This window comes from Monodelphis domestica, chromosome 7, assembly GCF_027887165.1.
Source record: "Monodelphis domestica isolate mMonDom1 chromosome 7, mMonDom1.pri, whole genome shotgun sequence".
NCBI lineage: Eukaryota > Metazoa > Chordata > Mammalia > Didelphimorphia > Didelphidae > Monodelphis > Monodelphis domestica.
In genome coordinates this window covers 235,994,617-236,000,278 of record NC_077233.1, presented here as the reverse complement: position 1 = coordinate 236,000,278, position 5,662 = coordinate 235,994,617, and the positions used below count along the sequence as shown (strand labels likewise).

The following is a 5,662-nucleotide window of genomic DNA, read 5'->3' as shown; positions in this document are numbered from 1 at the left end:
AATTGAACGATGTTAAGAAAGAGTTATAGACAAGAAGATCAATGTTGGTAACTCCTTGTCAAAGTTTAAAAAATCTCAATAATCTGTATATGGCAGACTCATGATTTCAAGTGTATTTCTCTTTTTTTTCTATCATGCTTTTATATGGAAATGTTCATATTTGTTGAGAACTCTCAAGTTCTGAAGTATGTCTTTTTAAGTCTTGTGATTAAGTTCCAGATCTTCTCCTGTCTTGCTAGGTGATCTTGGGCAAATTATTTTACCTTCCTTGGTTTTGGTTTCCTCATCTCTCAAGTGAGAAAAATTCAAAGAGAATAATAGGATAAGATAGAACCAGAAGGCATTTCAGAGGCCATCTAGCCCATTCCCTTTATTTTTATAGATGAGTACACCAAGGGATGGGATTGAGTGACTTGCTTCAATTCAATTAACATTTATTAAGTGCCTACTATGTGCTAGGCACTGTGCAAATGCTGGGGAAAAAAAAAGGGCAAAAGACAGTCGATGACCTCAAGGAGCTTACAGTCTAATGAGGGAAACAACATATAAAGAAATATAAACAAACAAGTTATGTACAGGATGAATAGGAAACAAAGAAAGCAGCACAATTAAGAGGGTTTGGGGAAAGACTTTCTGCAGAAGGCTGGATTTTAGTTGGGATTTAAAGGAAGCCAGAGAGATCAGTAGTTGTAGGAGAAGAGGGAGAGCATTCTGGGAATGAGGAATAGTTATGAAAATGCCTGAAGCTGAGACATGCAGTGTCTTGTTCATGGAATAGCCAGGAGGTCAAGGTTACTGGATTGAAGAGTATATGGTGAGGAGTAGTATTGAAGAAGATTGGGAAGGTAGGAGGGGGCTGGTTGATGAAGGTCTTTGAATGCTAAACAGAACATTTTCTATTTGCTCCTGTAGGAAACAGGAAATCACTGGAGTTTAGTGAGCATAATGTCCTCCCGAGAAGTGACAAAAGTAGGATTTGATGTCAGATTCTCTGATTTTAGTCAGTGATCTTTTCTGGCTCCTATTCTGAAATCTAAGGTCCCTTCCAACTCTGAAGCACAATGGAAGTGCTTTAAAGGGGAAAAGCATTATTCAAAGGTAAGAGTTTGTTATTGGAAAAGTCCTGTTTTCCCTTAGGTTTGACGAGGATGAATGTGACTCATTTTGTAAATTTAAATTTGAAATTTAGCCACCTGAATGAGAACATGAATAAATGGCTGAATGTCAGATGGAAAATACCAATAACCTCATTTTAATTAAGAAAAATAGCTGCTGCTCTTTAAAAACTTTCCCTCCTAGTGCCTCTGTGGGCTTTGGGAACCCACTAAGGTGAGTCGCTACAGGCATGATAGATGCTGCAGAGTGCCCGTGCTAATATACTAAGTTGAAGAGCATTACTCTATGCATGATTTATTAATTTTATTGCCCTAGAGAGACTACAGCTTTGTCCCTCTCACCACTATTCATAGATATGTTTTACTTCGGTAACAAACTTACTAATTCTCTGTTATGTCCCTGAGAGTGTTCCTATTTTTGTCTTTTAAACTTTCTTCCTTACTTGTTCCATTTTTGCTATCAAGGACCAATCTCTATCAGGAGGAAAAAAACCAACAGAAGAAAAATGGAGAAGAGGAAGGAGTTACTCCAAAGAAAGGACAATAAGTTCCTTCACAAATTATTCCAGCTTGGTTTCTGAGCCTGGCGGTGGAGTCTAGTCTCTACTCTCTTTTGTGGTTGGATATAGGACCAAAGGACTGAGACCAGTGGTGACAGCTTTAATTCTGAGGTCTTCTTCAGAAATACCAGAGAATGCCTCTCTATTTTGACCTTCGTTGAAAAGAAAAATAGAGAAGAACCCACTGCAAAAGAGCATTGCACTGAAGAGTCCAGGACTGAAAGTCCAATTTATAACCTACTATGTACTATCTGTGGTCAACATCACTTCACTTTATTTTATTTTTGATTTTTTTGATTTCTTATATTTTATTGTATTTCCCACCTAATAAATGGAGAAAAAAAATCTCAAACTTTTTTTTTTTACATTTTGTAATCCAAATTCTCTTCCTTCTGTCCTCCAACTCCCTTTCCCTTCCCCAAGGTGGCAAGCAATCTGATACAGGTTCTACATGTGCTATCATGTAATAACTATTCTCATGTTTGTCATATTGTGAAAGAAGACATAAATCACCCATTTAGTGAAAAATGGTAGGCTTCGATATACATTTAGATTCCATCAGTTCCTTCTTTTTTTTTTAAACCTTTACCTTCTGTCAATATTGGCTCCAAGGCAGAAGAATGGTAAGGGCTAGGCAATGGGGGTCAAGTGACTTGCCCAGGGTCACACAGCTGGGAAGCGTCTGAGGCCAGATTTGAACCTAAGACCTCCCATCTCTAGGCCTGGCTCTCAATCCTGAGCTACCGAGCTGCCTCCACCATCATGATGTTCCTTCTATGGAGGTGCATAGCATTTTTCATCATGAGTTCTTTGGAGTTGTCTTGGGTCACTATTGTTGATAATAGTTAAGTCATTAAGCACTGATCCTCATACAATATTGTTGTTGCTATGCACAATGCTCTCCTGGTTCTGCTCACACCACTTTGCATCAGTTTACAGAAGTATTTCCAGGCTTTTCTGAAACCCTCCTATTCATCATTTCTTATGGCCCAATAACATTCCATTACAATTCCATGTCACAACTTGTTCAGCCATTCCCCAATTGATGGACATGCATTCAGATTTCAATTCTTTGCCACCACAAAGAGAGCTGCCCAAAACATTTTTTTTAAACAAACAGCCTTTTCCCCTTTCTTTGGGATATAGACCTAGTAAGTGCTTCACTTCAATAGTCTCAGTTTCCTCATCTTCAAAATGTTGGCGCTGAGATTACTTATTATCTAAGGTCTATTTTTGGCAAGAAATTCTAGGATTCTCTCCTCAACTGTGATTATAAGATTGCTTAGCAATAGTTAGACAAGTAGATGTTTTAGCCAATAGTCTCAGAGAATCATAGGTTATTGGAGAAAGCACCTTATTCCTATCTCTGTCACTGAGGAAAAACATTTGGGATCAGCCCCACAGTCCTTATCTTCAGCAAAATGTACCTACGTAGCTTGGTATAAGGGAAAGAGGAAACGAATGAGGAGAGGGTGATCTGGGTCCTAATCCTAAATGTGTCATTTACTGGATATCTGGCATCAGACCAATCACTTAACTTCTATATAGCAGTTTCAAAATGGATACAATAATACTTTCATTACTTACCTACTTCAGTGGATTTTTATGAGAATAAAATAAGGTAATGACTATGAAAATGCTTTGAATAGTGTAAAACAGTAAAGTAATACCAGCCTTAACTCAGCGAGCGTAATTGTCAGGACTAGGGCTTACTTGATTACCCATGAGTACTTCTAATTTCCAAACAACCCAAGGGGACAGCTTGGTATTCCTTACACGTAAAATAGGGATTAAAAATGGACACCAAGGAGGCAGCCATTGTTGATGAAGAGGATGAATTGTGAGCCTATGTAAATTTATCTCTCCTCCTGCCAAAACAGCCACAGTGAAATGTAACAGATTACACAAATAAACACAGCACTTAGGATATTTTCAAACTAGCTGTTCCTCAGTGCCTGATTAATGTTCTAGATGTTTCTTCACAGACCCCTTTCATATTTCATTCCGACAGTCAGGTAGAATGGGATGATAATGCATGCTAATCTCCCCGCTGAGGGAGTCTGGGAGGGCTTTCCTCTTTAGTCACTCATTAAAAGTTTATATGCACTTCTAAAGGAATTATGTACCACAGCATCTTGAGGGGGTGTCAGAAGGAGGGCTGGGAGAGGTACCTCGGGGCAAGTAATGGACCTACCTTTTCTTTTTCTTTTGTTGGGGATGGGGGCTTTATAGTATGAATCTGTCTTGAAAATATCAAAAACTGTAAAGAATGGATGGGATTCAGGGGCTTGGAGAACTGATCCATCCCTCGTCAATGAGCACTTAAACATTTTCTGGGGAAGGGAGTGGGAATATGAGCTGGCAAAAGCTTGACAATTTTACTGTTCTCAGGGTCTGCCAAGCCCCTCTGTTCTGCAGATCCAATCTGTTAGAAGCAGCATTCAGACAGGATGTAGAAATTTAGAAGGAAGCCTCCCAAATGGGAGGCTTGGATTCCCCAAAAGGAAGAAACCTGGAATCTGCTTTTTCTGTCCAAGAGAAATGATGGAATACTGAGAGTGTCCAGGTTAACATAATAGTGATGTCATCGAGGACATTAAAAAATAGAACCAGCCATGACAACCATCTAGGGAATAAGCTTCAGAAAAATTAAACTCCATTTTCCCCCCATTGCTATTAAGTCACTTTCTTTGGCTATGTAGACAATAGTCATATGTGCCTTTAGAAAGTTGTTGGCCTGATGTATAGACCAAGGCCTGAAGAAAATGGCAGTTTAGGTGGGGTTCAATTCAGAGACTATTTTGTTATTCTGATCAGTGGCTTCAGAAAAGTATTTATGACTGGCTGGGTGGTGCAGTGGATAGAGTCAACTCATTTTTTTGAGTTCAAATACTATCTCAGAAAAAGCTATGTGACCCATGGCAAGTCATTTCACCTTGTTTGCCTCAGTTAGCTTATCTGTAAAATGAGCTGAAGAAGGAAATGACAAACTACTCCAGTACCTCTGTCAAGGAAATTCCAAATGAGCCCATAAAGAGTCAAACAACACTAAAAACAACTGAAGAACAACATTAAGTCCAGCCTACTGGACTTAAAAAAAAAAGAATTTAGTTTTGGTTTGTTGCAGTTTGGGTTTTACAAATCAATATGATATGTTTTGGTGGAATTGGCTTCATGTCATTCAAGGAAAATATATCATGGGCTTTTGAACTTCCCATATATTAAGGTTCACAAAAAGCACGAAATAGATTGGGGGCTCCCTTATTGGAAGTTTTGCTTTCCCTGTTTCAATTAGAAATGATGGAGGTCTGCCTGGTGGTTTCAGTTACCCAGTCATCTCTTCTTTTTTCACTATCATTATTTTTTTTTTTGTGGGAGTGGGGTAAGAGACTACAGAGCCTGAATTGAGGGGCAGGAATGGGGAGAGAGAGCACAAATATGTGGGGTCAGCAGGTGTATGCTCACATCCATGGCGTTAGCCATCTGAGGTTGGTCTTGGAGAATATCTGGCAGATATTCAACTTTAGCATCAAATTCTATAGTGGAGGAAGAGGAAGAACTCAGTAAATCCCTTCAAATTAAATCAACATATACTTTAGTAGTTGATAACATCTGTACTTGTGAATGTAGGAAAGGAAAGAGAAGAATAGATTGGAAAGCACATAGAGACAGAGAAGTCTAAGTATACAGAAGCCTCACTTCCACATATAGGGGGAATAGCAGGGTAGGGAGGAAATAGTGCTGGGTTTGGAATCTGACTCCTGAGTTCGAATCCTGGCTCTGCCATTTACTGACTGAATGACCTTGAATAAGTAATAGCCTCTCTAGGTCTTGGTTCCTGTAGCTATAACCTTCTACATTACCTTGGTTAATATCACTTCACTTTAATAGACCTCAGTTTTCACAGGATGGACTAAGGTCCCTTTCTGGTCATAAATCTATTGACCTATTGCTATTGGCATGGGATTATAGGTTCCCCTTTGTACC

At 39.0% G+C, this 5,662-nt stretch overlaps 1 long non-coding RNA gene across 1 annotated transcript; it reads left to right on the top strand.

The window, feature by feature from the left end:
* The first annotated feature begins 393 nt into the window (after positions 1 to 393).
* On the top strand, positions 394 to 1,999 carry LOC103097102 (uncharacterized). The gene is made up of 2 exons (XR_001623337.2): positions 394 to 1,098; positions 1,581 to 1,999. It is a non-coding gene; the product is annotated as an uncharacterized LOC103097102 (long non-coding RNA).
* The last annotated feature ends 3,663 nt before the right edge of the window (positions 2,000 to 5,662 follow it).